Below are 21169 nucleotides of genomic sequence, written 5' to 3'. Positions count from 1 at the left end.
ATGAAATATTTCAATAAGATGTTCCAAATGATTCATTCCGAGATTTCTACAGAATACTTTGCTGATATTGTATGCTTCTTTAAAAACTGCCTTTAAAAGAAAACAAAACAAAACAAAACAGTTTCCATCAGAAATAACTTCTGAAAAATTTTCTTCTGGTTTTCTGAAATTTCTGAACAATATTCCTAAGGCAATCACAACCAATATAATTCAGTGGTGAGGAAAGCTACTGCTCTTGCTGTAGTGGAAACAGCAATGGAGAAGCATTCATTAAAGCAAGAGAAAAATGAAAATGATGATTACAGATAGCCTCAGGTTCATGTCTGCTACAATAATGCGGTTCCTTTCTGCACAATAACGAGCAAACCAGATGTATCCTGTAATGAGTATAGTAGGAGCACAGCTTAGAAACACACAAAGCTACGTTTCAGTTATCCAGAAAGATTCAGAACAAAAACGTCTTGTCTCTAGATTGAGCTGATTGAAAAAATCTCTTTAGATCTCTTCAGATTACATATTAGTATTTGCAACAATAACAGCTCTATAATAATTTGAGGTTGATTCTCATTATCCAGAGCACTGTCTCATTCACAACTAGTAATATCTGTTGTAGCAAGGTGGGGTTGGCCTCTTCATCCTGTTATTTACGAGAGGGAATGGCCTCAAGTTGCAACAGGAGTGGTTCAGTTTGGACTTTAGGAAACATCTCTTCTCAGAAATAGGGGTGATGCAGTGGCACAGACTGCCCAGGGAGGTGGTGGAGTCACCATCCCTGGAGGTGTTCAAGAACCATGGAAATGCGGCACTGAGGGATGTGGGTTAGTGGATATGGTGGTGATGGTTGGTGGTCGTACTAGATGATTTTAAAGGTCTTCTCTAAATTTAACAATCCTGTGATTCTATTTTGGGTCTGAAAAAGCTATTATTAGTCCTTAATTTGTCTCCTTTTATCTCTCTCTCTCTTTCTTTCCTTCTTTTTCTCTTCTTTCCCATCTTTGTCCATATAATTTCTATTTCTGTATCTATCACATATCTACATCACCTACATGTATCACATATTTGTATCTGTATCTATCTATATCCATGCCCACCTGTCTCTTCGGTCTGAAGGACAGGATATTTAGTCTGAACAGAGCGAAACTGGATTTGTGCTAGAGAAAGGAGGTGAGAACTATTAGCGAGGTAAAGGGGCAGGGAAATTCCCTTCAGTTTATCATTACAGACAGGAGTCACCTGCTGAAGTTATGTTTCCTTGTGTTCATTGGCCATGCCTGCCTTATAAACAAAGTGAGGTATGGAATGTTATAAACTGACAAATCACAGCAGTATAGACTATATCTTGTACTGCATCTGTGACTCTTCAAACCATATCAATCTTGTGCATACCTTTAGCAGCTTCTCATGACTCTAAAGCTTTTAATTTTATACTCCTTCTGACATAAAATCCTGCTCTCTACCAACTCTTGCCGTTCTTCACATTCATGTTTCTATTTGATTTTCACTGATGTTTCATCTTAAAGAAGTTACGAACTCCCTGACATCTCACTTTAAACTTCTCCCTTTTGTTAAACCTTTGTGTTCTTGTGACAGTGTTTAAAAAGATAGATGGTGAGCAAAAGTACCACTCAGTGTTTCTGTATTTTGCATTGCACTGTATGAACAATCTGCATCTGAATCCACATTGGAAAAGCAAATGATTTCTGAACTTATATACTTAAATATGTGTTTCAGGGAAAAAATCTACAACTTCTTGAGTTTTCTGTTGTTTAGCAACAATGAGAAAAAAAAGAATGTACAGAAATACATGTACTTACAGCAGGAACGACTTTGTCTTTTGTGACGGTGACATTATTTATTTAAACATTTCACTGTGATCACTCCATAAATCAAAAGAGAGTGTCACGGTTTCAATTCCCAATTCTTCAAGGAATAAGAGCAGTTCAAGGCTGATCTTTAGTATGTCAATGAACAGAGGTCTCACAGATCAGGTTGAATGGAGATTTGTGGTCATAGCAAAAACTAAGTCCTCTCAAGGACAAAAAAAGTGCAGTACTTCTCCTCCCCAACCCCAGCCAAATTACAACTTTGCTCTGAGTACTGAATGTGTTCTCTGAGAATTTTCTGGCATATCTCTTTTTTCATCATGAGTTATAAATATTTTTAAGATTTTCCATGAAAAGTAAGTTAGCCTCTCAAACAACCTCTCAAAAAACTTCCCAGGCATAGATCTTTAAAAACAAAACAGCTCCTAAAATGGAACAAAGTCTAGAGCACAGCTTATCTTTTTATTTACTCCAACGTACAAGAAAATTGATCTCCAAGATCTCCAGCAGAACTGGATTTTAGGCTTAGTTCATCAGATAGCAGAATCTCAGTCTGTAAAGTGGAAAGAATTGTCCATCAAATCATTCTTCCAATAGAGGGATATTTAGCAATCATAGCCTGAATTCAGTTCTGATTATCTTGTGAAACTGAAGTGAGGTATTTATCTCCAACTAAGTCAGGTCTTTCCCAACAAGCTTGAAAACGAAATAATGAATCAAGTTCCTAGGAAAAGACTAGGGCAATTTAAATATATCCATTTCAGTTGATAGCTTTTCACTCAGATAATGACTAAGATACTTCTTGGAACTTTCCCTAGAGTGCAGCTGTAGGTATTCTTCAAGCCAAAACAACCCAAATCCCCAAAGGTCACTTAGAATATAATTTGCACAAACTGCTTTGTGAAGCTGTCATTATTTCCTTCATTCTAACTGACTGTGAAGTTATTGCAGAAAGATGCTTTATTGTCACTTTTCAAATGGAGGAAGAAAAAGAGGATGAATTGATCCTTGATTTTTGTCGCAGTCTCTTGAAAGTGTGCAGATTAAAGCATGTAGATGAAAGCATGCAGTATTCTTATTGAGAACTGAAGAAATCGGTGAAACCCTTTCCATTTGTATCACTAGACATTTGGTGTCTTCTCTGTATATACAAACCCTGAAAAAAGTAAGAAAAAAGGAAAAGGTTCTATAAAATGGTGCAGTGCTCCTTTTCTACACTTCAGAACTCAGAAATGGATTATAACCCACAAACACACCATCCATCATCCTGATGTTCCTGGGGAGCTGTGCTACTCTACCACCTACTCAGAGTCACAGTAATAAGAAACAGCTACGAAATCTAAAACCTGAACTTCACTCGGTAAAAATTGACAGATTCTAATGAAATCAATGCCAATATCTTACATATGATTTATTATTTTGATGCAGACTATTTAAGTGGGATATTTGAGATGAGATGGTGAGTTTCAGGGGTACCTCCCCATGTAAAAATGTTTGTGTGAATTAGAAATAAAAAATTATGCAAAGTTGTGTATGTTCCCACATATTGTCTTCTCCAACTGTACATATTCAGATAAATTCTTTGAGAGCTGAGGATTCATTATTAGCTGAGAAAAACTGCCAGGCTGAAGATGGGCCCATTATCCCAAGGAATTTTTCTTTGCTTCTCCGCTAAATTAAAAAATAAATAAATAAATAAATAAATAGTGCCCTGCATGCTTCCCAGCAGGCTCATTTGGCTCATCCAGGAGCAATTCATTTAGTTTGTATGTATGAGATTACAGCAGGGGGTAGTAGTGGAACTAAGAGAAGCACAGGCAAGGAGAAGCAGCAGCAGCAATGACTTGGTACCCTAAGCAACACAAACAACAACAAGAGATGAAGTGGAGCCAAACAGGAATTGGATTGAGCAGGATAATCTTCTGATGCTGTGCGTAGTGATGGTGAACACTCAGGCAGCACAATGGTCCTTGTGCGACCAGGGGAAAAGGAATAACAACCACTTCTGGAAACTGCAGGGACACAGAGAGCTCTCTTTCCCAGAGTGAGGGCTTCTGCTTACCACACCCAGCACCAAGTGGTTTGAAACCAACAACAAAGCCATAAACAACAAAAGAAGAACAGCAATAACACTAATAATTCTAAAAAAAGAAAAGTTTGGCACCTTCTGCTTAGAATCTATACAACACAAAGTGATGCCAAGCAACCAGTCATGCTGGCTGAAATAAATGATGGCAAGAGCAGAGCAAATCATTTAATGGCAGAATACATTCAGCTCACATTAGGCTCTGTATTGTGCCAGTGGGATCTCCAAGAGCACACTGCAGATTTTGTAAGCACACTTTAATGTTTGAACCTTTCATTACTTTTTCCATATTAATCAGTTTTACTTGAAATTAGAAATCTGTTGCTATTAGAATAATGAGAGGCATGGCATTTATTTTTTTTTTTTCATTTAGTGTGACGCATAAATATATCCACTTTTATAAACGTCTGTAACGTATAGTTGGTGCAAATACTCACTTGCATAACTTCAGAAGGATCTTAAGTCAAATCAAGTGGCTAGAGTTCCTCTTGTGTGAACTGTTGCAAGCAATCACACAGAGAGATGTGACTGAGGCTGAATTGGATTAATTAAGCACGCAAAAAGACATGATGCTTTCAGTACAGCAACATACATAGTTACTCAAGTTTAATCAAGTTCTTAAATTATTTGTTGAATTGAGATGGAATTACATTTAAAGCTAAGCTGATGATTCAGTATTTTATTGAATCAAGGCCCATTTGCAGGAGTATTTTGGGGGGGACTTTTTGCTTTTTAGCCAAGTCTAGTTATTAAATTACAGTTTATTCGTGGCTATATTTTTATTTTCTTTATTTTATATTCATTTTGCAATGACAGGTCATAAAATAATTCATTTCTCTTCAGAAAAGTCCAAACCCAACAGCTCTCAGGAGCTGCTGATTTATGGTGTCCTGCCTTCACAATCTTGCAATGAGCATTTGTTCTGATGATGTGATGTTTGTGATTTCATATCCTGCTGTGGAGCTTCAATGTGAGAAGGCGTATTTTGGAAATGAGATGAACTGGAATGTTGCCTCACCTACTCATGCAGTTTCAGGTCCAATGAATTGATTTAATCTCTTGCTGTTAATAAAAAACAGTTGTTATTTTTCTTACTCTCCACTGGATTCCTAGACCACATCTACAATGGTGTCAAGAAGACAAGCATGAAAATGAGTGGTTAAGAATAACTTTAAGTTCTCTGTGGCCAAGCTATCTCTCAACTGTGTTTAACCATAAAAATATGGCATAACTTTTATTTAGTCATATGCATTTATCCATGAATGGCACCAAGTACTATTTTTATTACCAGTGACCATTACAGCTTTCTAGTCAAAGTTTCCCTTGTTACAGTCCATGAACATTGATTCTAAATGCAGTGGTGCTCCTCTGAGAACAGCCAACCTTCACCTTGTATGTATTCTCTCCCAATACACAGCTGAAAAGCACAGTAAAATGATCAATCACCGTTTTGGCAAAACTGAGTGAATGCAGTTCTCATCCTTTTCTGTGCTCCAGCCCTAGATCATCTTGATGGCCCTGTCCTGTCTTACTTTAGGACATCCCTGTCTTTCTTGTAGGAATAGCAACAGAGGACATATTTCACATTGTCAGTGAATAACTAAGAATACAAATGAAACAAATTGGGCAATTTGCAGCACATGATAGGTTTGATTGAAGAGAAGTAACTCTGGAAGCCCTTTGCATTGATTATCAATCCCTCTATCAGTCACTCCTGAATGAGTGATTCAAGAATGGTCAGCTTCTAATTTCAGATGAACTTGTAAAGATGTACCATTTCTACTGTTCACATGAGTAATACCTATTCATGTAATACTGCCTTATCTCTAACCCTATTGTTTTACACAAAATGTTACCAAAGAGATAAGGGTACCATAGATACATTTCAGCAAGCATGGTGTTGAGTCCAGTGGCCTATCACAGAGCAGGTGAAGATAGACATCCTTTCATGCAGGTGAATTCAGTTGCATCTGACACGAAAAATACAGGGGGAGGGCAAGGAACATCCCAGAGAATCAAGAACTGAAGAAAATGCAACTGAGGAGCAGCAAAGTGTGGGGACAAAGATTCCAGAGGCAGATTTTTGTAGTCACTTTGGGGTCTTTCTGAGTTGAGTATATTGCTGAGCTTGCAGTGTGGACTGTAACACCATTTCTTACTCTTGCAGTAGAAAATAGTTCACTTACTGCAGAACATTTTGCATAAACTATTGTTTTTTTTGCTGTGTCTCATCTTTGCTGTGTCTAGAAGGGAAGTAAAGGTAATTCTACAGGTGCAGAAAGTAGCACAAGCATGGGATGAAGATGCTGTTCCGAACACCACATTGCTGAGGGGAACAGACACAAAATAAGGTGCTAGGTAGTGAGAAAAACAAATATCTAACAACAATAATATCATCATCTTTATATATTTGATGTTTTCTAAACCAGGACTTAGTCCAGAATAGAGTTATATTCTGGATCCTCTTCTGAGAGACACTGATACAGCTGCCCAGAGAAACTGTGGATGCTCCATCCCTGGAGGAGCCCAAGGCAAGGTTGGATGGGACCCTGGGAAGTATCACCTGGTGTGGTGCAGCCCTGCCCTCAGCTGGGGTTTTGGAACTGGTCGGCTTTAAGATCCCTTCCAACACAAGTCCTTTTTTGATTCTATGATTCTATAATACTGACTAACCAGTAGCTGATAACTCCTTATCTGAGATCCATCAATCCTTCACATCCCATCCTTTGTTTCACACACTGTGTGCGCCTTCCCCTCATTTACACTTTCCCCCAAAATGCACTTGCCTCCATTTGGCCATCCAGACTTTGTCTTTTGTCAAAGAATAAATAAAATCTTGAGAAAATAACAATCAGTAAATTCACTGCAAATCCATGCAACCCATGCAGTTTGCCCTGTTATTTACTTACATGCAGGACTAGCCCTACTATGTAGACTGCAGAAGCAGTTGCCTGGAGCAATAGCTAACAAAGGGCAGCAAGTGTATTCATTGGTAATTTGTACCTGCAATTTCTCCAAAGCAGTTATACCATATTTGGTTCTCTTGGACCTCTGTTCTGGGTGTAGAAACCTGTCAGAAAGTGGGGCGTGTTTCCAGAGAGCAAAGAGGAGCTTGGTTTCAAACACTGCACTTACCTCTTCTCTGTGCTTTGCAGTGACGCTTGGCAAAGGGCAGGCACTCCTGCAGAGAAAAACTTGTGCCTTCTCCATCAACACAAAGTCACAAAATAATGTGCCAAAGTCACATACTTCACTCAGTCATGGCTTGATCATGATTTACTTGCAAAACATCTTCTGTATTTGTAGCATTCTAGGAGTAATACATACATATATTATTGTTGTGATTATTATTCCTTTAAAGGAATAAAGGACCTAATGATGTCTGCAAAGGAAATAAGCAGTGTGCAATGCACTTTGTTAGCTATAGTATTGCAAATTCAAATTCAGATTAGTGCCAAACTTAAAAACAGTTGTTGGTACACCTTATTGTTAAACTCAACATAAGTGATAAGAACTCAACCCAATCATGGAGATTTTGCAGCAATTAAGCTTTATCAGCAAACACAGCATTAGTAATAAGGAATATCTGACTGTTTCCATGAAATTTTTAAAATGTTTAAAGAAGTTAAGAATTTAAAATTTGTAAATATCTGTGGATCTATATCTATGCACATATCTATTTGAGTCTACTGTTGACTCATTGGATGAGTTAAACACTATATTGTTTTATTCTTACGTATGGTAAGATGAAATAGAATAATGAAAATAGCACAATGTATATCCCTATCCCCTTCTTTAAACTCTGCCATGGTTACTCTTTCTTCCTTTTACTCTTACATTACTTGAAACTCTTATATAGTCTCATTTTATTTAGTGCAGAACTGATAGGAAAAGCAAATGTAAATGTAATTCGATTCTGGGAAGGTAAAGGTATCATTTTCAGAGTAAGTCCTACATTACTATCAGGGAATTCCCTTCATTTCAAGGGAAGAAGAAACTACTTATTTAGTTTAGAATAGATAGGATATTGTATTTTTAAATACAGTTGCCAATAGAGTAGATTTTTGTTATAATTTGAGCTTACATGTTGAAACACTGCCCAGTTTTTAATTTTTTCATGAAACAATGAAATTGCAATTAATGCTCTCTTTCTCTGAGTCACAAGGTCAGTTTGACACAGTGAATAGTTAAATCATTTTTGGCAAGAGACTTATTCTGGCATAAATTCTATAATGAGAAATCCAGATTACTAGCATCATTTGAAATGCGAGTGCCAAGCACTTAATCTAGCACCATTTGTTTTTGCACTGAATAGTAACGCCTTTAATGCAGTCATTAGGGATGTCTAAGAGTTTAATTGGTTTGACATTAGATGGTTTTCTTTTAATTGCACATTTTAAGATCTGCCATTTTCACTGAACAAACAATTGCAAAGTCTTCTCCAATCCTACTGCTGCACTGGCACAAGGGACTCTGTTCAGCTGGCTTCTGACAGCAATCAGTGAAAACGCATAAATTGTCCCTAAAGGCCCTAAACCACATTTCATTGAAGAAAACAGAAACATAAGATCTGGCCCTTTCTCACTTTGTGTCCCTTGGATTTTAAATGATTGCCTAATTTATGTCTTCAACACTAAGATCATCCTGTGATACTCTGACTTAATAGAACTTTCCTCTGGGAGCAGAACTAGAAGTGCCACAAGGAATAGCTTACGAGGCAGAATGCTACTGAATATGAGTAAGGGTATTAATATCTGCTTTTGTGATATTTGGGCCACTTTCTTATCTACTACTTCTGCTGCTCTCCTCCTATACCTGCAGTGTTCAGCTCAGTAGTGGTTCTTGCAGTGCTAGAGAATGTTAGGTGTTAGGTTGCCTAGAGAGGTAGTGGATGCCCCATCCTTGGAGATGTTTGAAGTCAGGCTGGACAGGGCTCTGATTAACATGATCAAGATGTAGGTGCCCCTGTTCACTGCAGAGGAGTTGGACTAGATAACCTTTAAACGCCCCTTCATATTCAAACAATTCTATGATTCTTGAGTTTCTCTGCTGCCTTTGAAGCATGCTTACAGAATAAAATATCCCAGAATCAGTCGGGGTCCGCCCAGTCTTCTAGGGCCAGCCCCATTTCAGCACAGTCTGGCCCCACAGGCCACAGCACAAACAGGTTCTTCCAGCTTCCCTATCCCTTTGTCACCCATATGGGTGACAAAGCACTGCAGTATCACCACCTGTGTTGGGGGAAGTGGCATGGGAGAACAAAGGGACAGCTTTTTCTCCTTAGATCCCCACAGCTTTCTGTGGTCCAACTGCACTGCCATATGAACATTAAATATTAGGAATATATGGATTGTAAGCTTAAAGCATTCAATTGGAATAAAAATTAGGGTACCCCAAAGTCTTTGGAGCCAGGTTAGTCTCTTGTGTATAAAATACTGATGAGCTTTTAAAGATACAAAGAAATAGTTGAAACTAGAGGGGCTTATGGTCTAAAGCAACTTTAACTTTGCTATTATCCATATTATGCATAATATCTTCAAATTATTTGTGCTGCATTCTTCATTCTGTATTTCAAAATAAACCTATGCATATTCATTTCTTACAAGAATAAAATAATTAAATGCATTTATATCGTAATAAGGGTCAGAAAAGAGTACCTCCCATTTTTAACTGGATTCCCAAAAAACAGGTGTTGTTCTTTAATATTCTCATGAATCATCAATGCTTAGTCAATGAATTCATTCCTTTGTAACATGCTGTAGGGTGCATGTCTAAAAGTGTATGTCTAAAAGTGAAGGAAATTGCTCTGTACCTCAGTCATTCAGGGTTAAAATGGTTAGGTTTACCAAACCTATTGCCTGTTTAGGTTATACCATCCTGCAAAAGAGACGAGTGCCTAATCCAGAAATGCTCTACCTGAGGTCATTCCTACTATTGCTATTAGAAAAAACAGGAAATACACTTTGTCAACTCTGTGCCCCTTGAGGAGAGTAGAAATTATAGGGTGAATAATAAGTGATAAAATGAAGACAGAAAGAGACAGCGTTTGACCTGTACTCTTGCCCTCTACTGGACTCCATGTGCTGTGTACCACTACATCAGAGTGGTTTTAGAAAAGTCATTTGCCTAATAATTCAGTTGTGAATTAACTGGTCTGATGTGCAAAAAGAGCATGGCCAGCAGGTTGAAGGAAGTGAACCCTCTACTCTGCCCTGGTGTGGCCACATCTGGAGTGCTATGTCCAGTTCTTGGCTCCTCAGTTCAAAAAAGACAGGGATCTCCTAGAGACAGTCCAGCAGAGGGCTGCAGAGATAACTGGGAACCTGGTGCATCTCCTGTTTGAGGAAAAGCTGAGAGGTGCTGTTCAGCTTGGAGAAGAGAAGGCTGAGAGGGGATCTCATATACATAAACATGTCATCACTGTTTATAAATATCTGAAGTGCAAGAATCAAGTGGATGGGACCGGGCTTTTTCAAATGGTGCCCAGCAACTGAAGAGGAGGCAATGGGCACAGACCGGAACACGAGAAGTTCCAAACGAACACGAGAAAAAACGTTTTTACTGTGAGGATGACAGAGCACTGGAACAGGCTGCCCAGTCAGGCTGTGTAATCTCCTTCTCCGGAGATACTCAAAACCCACCTGGACACATTTCTGTGCAAGCTGCTATGGGGAACTGCTGTAGTGAGGAGTTGAAGCAGATGATCTCCAGAGGTACCTTCAACCCCTACAAGTCTGTGATTCTCAATAGGCTCTATCATGCAAAGCCTGCCTGATTATCACCAGTCCTGTCCTGCTCCCTAACTGAAGGTGGGAGAGTCCCATCTGCAGGTCCCTGTCACACGGGGAAACTGTCAGTCCTGGTGTCCAAGCACCAGGCATCTGCTGTCTCACACAGTATACCAACAACTTCAAACGTGCATGATGTTTTGTTAATTCAAACTGTTAATCCAAACTCCTCCTGTTCTACAACAGAGACCACACACACAGAGTGATTTGCCTTTGTCTCCTCTTTCCCCATCCTCAGCAAGCTCCACACCTCCCTGTCAGCTGCTCACTCTGAAATACCCACCTGGAAAACGTATGGAAAGGACAATATTGAAAGCAGTCATGCTAGCTTGACCCATTACGTATTGTGATTTCACAGGTAGAAGTTAGCATGGCGTGATTAAGTAGCTTCAGGCATTTTTCAAGCTGTAGGTGCTTTCGATCATTTTGGGAACAGTTGCTTTCAAACAGTGGGAGGCAAGCTTGGGTTTACTAAACGTTGCAATATGTGCTCCTCGTTGGAGGATCTCACAGCACGACAGCAAAAATACGAATACGTTTTAAGTATGATCATATAATTGATGTTAAATGTATATTATGCATGACAGCAGTAGCACATAATGCTACTTCAAATCTAGCCTAAGGTGGATTTTGAAACCATCTCAAAGTATTTGAAGGTCATAAACACCAAGCAGGGAGACAAATTACCTAGGGCAGAGTAATACACTTATAATGAGGAGAACTCGGATGCAATGGAACAAAGTAAAATTCAGGCTGCATATCAGGAAAGTTTTCCTAACAGCAAAGTCTACTAGCTTGTGGAATAACCTCCCAGGGGAAATGGTGGAAGCCCCATAGCCTGAGTCATTTAAAACTAGACTAGAAAACATTCGAGAATAATCCTGCATTGGCAGAGAACAATTTTGCTTTGGCAGGGAGATGGAAAAGATGACCTAATAGGTCTTTTCCATCTCTAGCTTCTACAATTCAACCAAGGTATGCTGCTGTGTATTATGTATCAAGGCATGCCCAGCCTGTTAACTACAAGATCCTCTTCAAAGTGGAAATCTTGAAGTTTTACTTTGGCTGCAAATAGCTTTGTTGTTTCAGCAAATAGTGGGAGTTCTTGTTCCTAAGGTCCACATAGAGAATGAAAATATTAACAATCAATTTAAAACAAGCTGTGATTTCTTGCAAATGAGAAAGATCTTTCCTGTTTTGATTTTTTTCCCCTCTCTTCTCATGCATTGCTGTGAGAGACAGCCTTCTGCAGAGGGTCCGATCTTATCTGTATATTTCCACATCTATTCCCATCAATATCATGTCTGAGTATCTTATGCTTATTGTGTTGCAGAAAGCAGCACTTAGCTCATGAGCAGCCCCAAGTCTTGCACTTACAGACAATTGAATCCACACAGAACACTGATGTTCCCACAGCTATTTCAGTTGAATAAATTGACTCAATGGACCAGACTCTTAATGTAGTGTAAATCACCATAGGTCTGCACACAGAGCAGATTGGTGTACTTTATTGTAACAGCGTGCCTTTTGGTGTGCTGCTCCTCACACGCACTAGAACAGACCCTCCAACTTGCCAGGCCTACCGTGCTTCATTCACACTGCACAAGGTGAATGCAAGCAGCCTGGATAAGACTTGTAGGACATGTCCTCAGCCAGGAAACTCCATACTTCCTCAAGACTGATAGATAACTGCAACTGCTTCCCCAGCCCTCCTGAAGCAAGAAGTGAGCCAGAGCTGGGGCTGGCAACAGGTCACAGAAGCCTTCACCTGTGACATCCAGTTGGTAGTACAGCTTTCTACTGTGGGGCTATGGTGTTAAGTGCCCAGGCTGTGAGGTCCAGATATTGAATCTACTCTGATCCTGTGAGAAACAGCCCCCTTAGCCTCTGGCTTTAAGGAGATATTTCCTACAGCCAAGCCTTATTTCATCTACCTGCTGCTATTGGAAGACAACAAGAGGAATCCAGTCCCACTAGACCTGATTGTATCAAATTTTTCAGCCTGGCAAAAAATACTGATGACGTGTGCTGGTCATGTTTGACTCATTACAGGGCACTCATTTTTCCTGGTGAGGCCAGCTCACTATGGGCAACACTTAGTCAAGGATGTTATGGGTATTACTAAGAATTCCTGAAGTCAAAACTGGATAGCTTCCTAGCCCAAATCAGTTAGCTCACAAGAATGTCTCCACGGCTCTGTGATGTTCTCACCCTTTTGGAATCTATGGGCCACAGAAGCGTAAGGACATTCGGCAATAGTTTACATGTTGGAGTGTGTCCTGCTAAAGGAATGAATACCCTGATGGTTCTCCATGCATCCAAATCTTCATGTCATTCTGCTCAGCACATGTACTTAACAAGTGACATCTGGCTCTTCCTCTCTCTGTAGCACACTTTCCCGTCTGTCCTTTTCCAAGAAGACAGTAGGACTTTGGAATAGCATTACTGAAATCTATAGCCTCTTCACAGCATTTAAAGAAGCAAAAAGTATTGCTTCTGATAACGTATGGGAAAAAAAAAATGGGTGAAAGGAAGGCCACATTGGAAGGAAATAGCTGTCTCCACCAAGAAGAACATATCACTTCAGACATGTGCTTAGGCAAATTGCTGCCCAGTCTTCCTCTTCACTCTCTTTCTGCTTCTTCCCCCTGGAGCCATCCCTCTGTTTGCCTGTCAACTCTTCCTAATTCAGACTCTGTGTTTTCACAGCAGAGGTCACCCTTGTTTATGGGATGCCTGATCTTCTTCCAGATGCTCAGTACCTAGAGGAGGACAAAGGAAGGAGAGACTCTCCCTAGGTAATTCCATTGAAGGCTTTGTGGCTGCTGTGCCTGATGGTTTCAGCAGGGAGCCAGGTGAGAAGGCCAAGCTTGTAGAGAAAAAAATTTAAAGCCAATGCATTTTCTGAGTAGTAGTATATACCTTAGAGCTGGTTCCTAGTTTCTTCACCAGACATTTCAATGGCTAGTGAGGGTGGGATTTATGCAAACTATTCTAGCTTTGGCATTGTCTGCAGTGGGGTAAGTGTTATTCCAGCACATAGCTGGTTTGAAAATTTCACCTTAAGTAACCAAATATAAATTAGATGTCCAGGACATTATCTGCCACACTCAACATCAGTTGCAAGTAGATCAGATTTAAATTGAAATGAGGAAATAGTAATCTGGAACACGGCTTGCTTTCAAAGCAAGCTTCAGTGCCAGGCCCTGCCTCAACCTCCATTACCAGGCCAGGAGTGGTAATGCAATATCATTCAGGTCTCTGGGCTACAGAATAAAAGCTTCTCCATGTGTTAAACTTCTACTGTTTAATCTACTGGCGCTGGAATTGAGCACTTGTTAATGTTAGAGCTCTCACTTGCAGCTTTCATATGCAAGGAAATTCTGCAGTGCTAACATTTAGCCAGTAAACTACCTATATACACCAATGATGCTTTTGAGCATGAAAGGCCAATTTAAATTAATCTGATAACATATACTTACAAAGTCTGGAAGTGAAAATTCAACATATAACTGGAATCTTTTCTAAGCTGTGCTTCATTGCAATTATAGTATTATGGAACCAGATTGGACTCTAATCACTCAACAAGATAACGTCAATTACTTGTAAGCAATGCTGGGAAAAGCACAATCAAGCTAATGTCATGCATTCCTGCTGCAATATACCTCTGTGATTTCTGTGTGTGCGTGTGCAGAACACTGTTATCTCACTAGAGAACTTAAAGGTGGAAGAGAGTACAATCTCTTTATCATTAATTGTGGCGCTTATTGCTAATTAAAAAGCTGTGAACAGCTATTTCCATAATATTCATTTATGATAGCAAGCCTTTATTAACATAAATACTTCATTGTTCAAAGAGGACATAAAAAATGTAATTGACATTTTGGCAGACATTCAATGTTTGGGGGATCTATTTTATAAGATATTTTATGGATGAAAATGTGTGTTAAAGCCTTAGCAATATGTTTGGCTTTGGTGTTTGGCAGCAGAAAAGCAAGAATCTGAAAGCCAGAAATGTCCCCAGAGCATGCATCTATATTCCTGCTGTAGGTCTTTTGAGTTCTCCTTTTACAGACAATTGGAAAAATGTTTCAGTGGCTGTTTTATGATACTTTTTGATTTGTATATGAGCAAATCTCACATTTCTACTGTCAGACATTCCCACGTTTTATCATATTTTACTTAAATGTCTTTTTAAGAAGTTTTGTTAACTTCAAATTGACAGGAGTAAACATTGATGTGATTGAAGTTTAGTACTGATTTCATAGGTATCAACATCCATTTACTTCCTGAGGAACATTATGTTGACTAATGAAAAAAAAAAAAAAAAAAAGTCTTATACTGAAGGCATATTTTACTTTGAGGTGAAGTTTATGGAATCCATTATGTATGTTTATAGAGAATATTTGATGCTATGTATATTCATTGAACGTTTTTGAAACTTTCCATATATGAATATATCTTAGAAAATAATATATTAGATAGCATCCTAATTAAGCCTGCCATGGTAAAGCTTAGCATTTCTTAAAAATATAGCACTAACAATAAATGACAAAAATTTCATTTTGCGTTGTGAATGCATGTTAGAATTCTCTTCTCCCTTGGACAGATTTCCAGAACTTACTTAACAAAATAACCTTCTGTACAGCTGCTAAAAACTTGTCCAACATGTTTTCGATTGTTAAATAAATAAATCAAGAAAGGTAACCAGTAACTCAGGAGTTGTCAGAACAAATGCAGAAAGGGAAATGAATTGAAAGTCAGGAGTGTTCGTGTAGATTTTAAATTTGTATTGAAGTAGAGATCTGGATCCTCTATCACCCATATTAAAATTTTGTAGGCAGGTCTGCAAACCACAGATCTGTCATCTCCACATCTGGCAAGGCCTGCTATATTTTGCTGAGCAAGCCTCATCACCTGCAAAGTAGCAGGTTTACTTATAGGATTACTTGTAAAATTTTGTGGCAGATACTGTCTTCCACCATGGCATTCAAATTTCTGACATCTAATTGCTTGTTGTAAGCTGGCACTGTTATTTAAAAAGCTGCTTTGAAAAGTTTTTTCCTTAATTTATCTTTTTCGCCCTCTCTTCCCCCTTCCTCAATAAAAATCTAAATAATTATTTCAGTGGAATTTTCTGCTTCTTTTGTTTGGTCTTCTGATTTCTGCTCTTTTGGGGATGATAATGCTAAGAAAGTGACTGCAAGACCAGCTTTCTTGTCCCTTTCTCATACACACAGTCACTCTGATCCTTAAAGCCTGTTCCATAACAGGAAAGGAGCTTAGTGACAACTTTGTAATTAAAAACAATGTTCTTACTAGAATTACCCTTGCCGCTCATTTTTCATGTTACACCCTTTCCTCTCACCATTCTGTATCTTTTCTCAAACAAGATATTCTCTACAGCATTATCCTTCCCTGTATTTTGAAAAAACCCATGCCACTCTTGTAATGTAAAGAAATAATAGTTACTTTTTTCAGGAGGTGTTTTTTTGTTCTTTTTTTTCCCCCCCTTCTTATAGCAAGAGCTTTGGGAAGATTGTGAGGTAGAAGGCTGTTTCTGTATACTAATGTGGCTTGCAGCCTGGAACAGATATTATTACAGCAACTGAGAAGAAACTAATAGCTAAACAAAGAAGTATTTAACTTCACACTACATATACTTGGACAATAGGGCCTTAGGCTTCAAGTCTCCAGATACTCGCATGTGTTTAAGGAAAACATTCCAAAGGATGCATTACATTCAATCTAAATGCCAGGTGGAATGATCTACAACCCAAGGCTTCCCTTTTCCAAAAGCTGAACCAAATATTAATGCTCCAGGTATCCAGAGGTGAGAAATAGCAGGTGAGTAGGTAAGGGACCTCGCACAATAAACCTCATTCTGAGTGTGAAAAAACAATATGTTCCCTAGAAAACCCTAACTGTGCTAAAGCCTGCTCAGCCACATTTCTACCAGGTACTACAGCTGCTCAAGCAGAGTATTAAAATGAGTTTTAGACTTCATAAAATCATGGAATAGTTTGAGTTGGAAGGGACCTTTAAGATCATTTAGTTCCAACCCTCTGCTATAGGCAGGGACACCTTCCTCTAGACCAGGTTGCTCACAGCCCCATCCAGCCTGGCCTTGAATGCTTCCAGAGAGGGGGCATCCATAAGCTCTCTGGGCAGCTTTTTCCAGTGTTTCATCACCCTCACAGTAAAGAATTTCTAATATCCAGTCTATATCTACCCTTTTCCTGTTTGAAGCCATTTGAGAGGATGCCTAGGACAAGAGGGTCTGAAGAGCATTCAAGTGGGCTCACACTATCCCCTACCTGTTTCAAACAGGCTGAGTGGAAGTCTCCCTGTACAATAGATAAGCTTGAAATTCCCCTCAGCTCTCAAGTAGACAGTGCCTGAGGTGCACTGTTTCAGTGAGCTTCAGTGCACTAAATGTCTCACAAAAGCATTTTGTTCCATGATAATGGAGTCAGAGTGGCCTTTCAGAGATTATATCAGGTTCAGAATCTGCTTGGCTGAGAAAAAAAATATTTTATCTAAAAATCTGCAGTTTCTGATTTGGGTCACTTATTTTTATGACCAGCTGAAAAGATGAGGAAGCTAAGTCTAACTGCAAGAAACACTCCTTACACAATTCTGTGGTGGTCAACATGTTGTTAAGACAGTTTCTGTTTTACACTCGTGGAGCAGAAGTGAGGGAAAATGAAGGAGCAGAACTGTGTGCCAAAAATAACTATAATACTCTTCAAACATACATGATATGAAATACGTCATCATCATCCATGTCATTAAGATCTTGAGGGAAATTGCAAATCTTCAAGCAAGTGCTAAATGCTGTTTCCTATTTTCCTCTATAAGTTAATTATAAGAATTCTCTGAGCGTGGTAAATGTTAATCCCATTTGCGTAAGGTAATTGGCTTCTGTTTCACAGAATCACTGAGCACTGGCATTGGAAGGAAACCTCCAAGGCCAGCCAAAGCAGGTGGCCCAGGCATGTGTCCACTCAGGTTTTTAATACCTCCATGGTGAACAATTCCCTAGATAGACCCAGCCATTAATTCAAGCAAACTTCAAAAGTAAGACACCTGACAGGAAGTACAGTGAACTGCCACAAGAGAGAAAGCTGCTGTGCACAGAAAAAAATGAATACCCTATTGTCATCCATAAGAACAAGGGCAGGTGAGTACATAAGAAATTAATTTCCTTCTGTCTGTGAAGAAGTCTGCCAGAGAGATACACATACACTCTGAAAGTAATACCTCCTGTTTAATTCCAAGGAAAAAAAAAACAGATACAAAGAACACAAAAACACTACTAGATAGAACAAATTCTCAAATACTACCCACTATTTGTCACTGCAGACACCACCATTAGCTATGCATTTCCACCAGCATTCCGTGCTTGTAGCAGTATGCATGACCATCCAGAAAGTGACTTATCTTTCACATCACCACATTGCCACTGCTCAAAACACACTACCACCACCTCACAGTGCGCACATCTTCTGTTTGCTTTCCATCCATGCTCAGCAAGCCTCAATGGGTCTTGATGAGTGCCATTTTCTCCACATGAAGATATTTAATTCCACACCCTCTCCTGCCATCTGCCACACGGCAACAAAATGTAATGGGATATTGGTGGGAAGGTTCAACCTCTATTGCCATACCACCAGCATCAGAATCAGGCCCTAAGGTTTATTAGTAATATTTTCAAAACTCTACAAATAAAATCCATAGTCAGCTTGTAAAACTGATGCTCTGTAGGATCTATGATGACTGCACTGAACACTATGGACTTTTTGCAGTAATACATGCAACAAAATTTGAATTCTTTTACTCAAAACAAAAAGCCTTGAAAACTCTACAGGAATTGTTGACAATATGGGCCTCATAACACACAGCAGGGCATTCCTGGCTGCATCCTGATGTGTGGAGACGGTGCACAAATCCCTTCCTGCAAAAATGTAATCCAGTCTTTGGAAATTTCTTTTTATAGATTTTAAGTTTACTTTCTCATCTTAAAATTCTTAACAAACATATCAGATATATTTCCACATTTGAAAATTTCTGAGAGATGCCATTAAAATGATCTTTCTTCAGCAGAACTACTCTTTGGTTCAAAATTGGCAGCCTTCAGGGAAATCCATCCTCCTCAGCACAGAAGGATTTCAGTGGGAACTGATGTATCAGTGCAAGTTCTCCAGGTGAGGAATTCCCAGCACTGCATGGAGTTTTGGTGATTTGTGGTGGATAATTTTTTTTAGAAAGTGGAAATGAAGAGATTTTAAAACATTCTTGTGGCAACAGAAGACAAGTCTGCTACCGTGCAGAAGTTCACCTCCTTTTCCAGCCAGAAGCCAACTTCTAACAGCACAATAATACTGAGGAAGAAAATAACACTATATGGCTGCAAATTAAATATAGCGCTATATCATAAAAATGAAAAAGGCTGATTGGTGCCAAATGCACTTGTAATAGGTATCTAATTTTACCTGATTTGTCTACATATGATTTACTGCTAACACAATTACCATTTGTTACCTAAGGCATCCTGACTTACCTGATCATCTGGCAGATTCCAGTACCTGAGGTACTGGAACACAACACAAGTTGTTCTTGCTTTGTAGTCATGTATGAAATACACACACACCAATCAATCTGGCTTTGTAAGAGCTGCTGCAAGAGGCAAAGCAGACCCAAAGCTGTCACACTGATATTCACTTATGTGAAAAATTAGCATAAATATACTAATAATATATATATTGTTTATAGTATCATGGATAATGAATAAATTGTGTCATTCCCATGCTGATCCTTCACCTCTAGGATGTTTTTATTCCTTACTTCAGGCAGCCATGAGTTCATTTTCCCTGTAGTCTCTCAGCCCCAGAAGACTTGCATGAGCTGTTAGCATACAAAAACTCATTATCATCCTTTAAACAGTCTGTAACTCCTATAGTTACCCTTGCTCCTGTCTGTAATTAAGACTTTTCCAGAACACTTGCAGAGACACTGTGGGGTAAGGGCACTGCGTACTGCTTCCACTAAGGCCAGAGCTGCTCTGTTTTTTTATTGAGTCATTGTGTAGAGAATAAGTAACACAATATGCTTGGAGAAGTTATCACCGCTGCCTTCCCATACTTGTTAAAAACATAGACTTGCAAAAACATTTGGTTTCAGCATTATTTCAGAAAATCCACTATATTTTTGTATGCAGCATTTCTGAGACACATGCAATCTCCATTCCACACAGAGCAGTAAGAAATGCAATGCCTCACTGCACCTGGAAGTGATCTCTCTTTCCGTTCCAACAGTTGTACTGTGTCCAGCTAAACTGGTAATTACAATTGTTAGTACTGTCATGCTTTCTTAAGATCCTATTTTGGTAGAAGGCAATAATAAAACAATATTAAACATGCTATCATTAATTGTGCTTATTCTTTAGCCAACTGTGCTGTCACCCAACTGATTTGTTTGAAAAAGCTTGAGGACCTTTGACAAGCAAAGTGTCATATGCTCAGACAATGTGGGCACTCAGTACCAAAAGAAATAATGCCAAATATATGCTTGCAAAATGGTATGAATCATGATTACTGAAATCTGTGTGATGGAAAAAATTTAGTACTCTTTTAACCATTTTGATATTATTTTCCATTGTAACACTGAACTACTCATGGTTTTGACAGAGGGCCTTCTTTCTCATTTCCCTTCCTGAGTTCTTTCTTTTCAAGTAGAAGGCATCGCACCATGGGTGCCTTCAGTCCAGCTGGAAGATATTCTTCAGACATGATGAGATTCTATCTGAGACCCGTTCGAGATGACAGATGAGAACATCTGACAGCCTGTACATTTTGAAAGTCTAATAATACTGTGGTCTTCAGCCAGCTCATAGCTTCACAGTCCATGCCACAAGCTTTTTACTCATACAATCTAAGTACCTGTGTTTGTAACTCCGAGCATGCCCTCACAAAAGCCTTGCTCAGACACACCGCTTCCATCACATTATTTGTAACATCATATTGTATTAGCTATAGGAATATGGAATCATAATTTTATGCGTTTTCTATTAAAATAAAACACAAGTAGACTTCACTCCTAAGAAAATGCTCAAATGAAGAACTGAAGATAAGTCTGTAACATGTGCTCACAGAGCAGAAAGCCAACTGTATCCTGGGTAGCACCAAAAGAAGCATAGCCATCAAGGTGAGGGAGGTGACACTCCTCCTCTGCTCGATAAGTGAGATTCAAATTCTGATCAGGGTAGCTTATCAGTGCTGTAACACTATAACGCAATAGAAAGCGTGGCAATAGTGAGATTGCAAAGTCCTAAGCTACAGCAAATGAGAACGAGCCCAGTAGCAGCAGCCACAAAGAAACAAAATCTGCTTACCTTTGAAAGGCCTCAGGTAAACAAAGATCTCCAAGCAAGATATTCTTGCCTCCCCTACCAATCCTTAAACGAAGTCTGG

The 21169-nt window shown here is 39.1% G+C and overlaps 1 long non-coding RNA gene across 1 annotated transcript; it reads right to left on the bottom strand.

The window, feature by feature from the left end:
* Window positions 1-1828: 1828 nt before the first annotated feature.
* On the bottom strand, window positions 1829-21169 carry LOC128080651 (uncharacterized). The gene is made up of 3 exons (XR_008206840.1): window positions 21091-21169; window positions 7041-7219; window positions 1829-2979 (listed from the first exon to the last, which is right to left on the bottom strand). It is a non-coding gene; the product is annotated as an uncharacterized LOC128080651 (long non-coding RNA).

This window comes from Tympanuchus pallidicinctus, unplaced genomic scaffold (assembly GCF_026119805.1).
Source record: "Tympanuchus pallidicinctus isolate F22 unplaced genomic scaffold, pur_lepc_1.0 scaffold1, whole genome shotgun sequence".
NCBI classification, from domain to species: Eukaryota; Metazoa; Chordata; class Aves; order Galliformes; family Phasianidae; genus Tympanuchus; species Tympanuchus pallidicinctus.
This window is presented reverse-complemented; position numbering and strand designations above follow the sequence as displayed.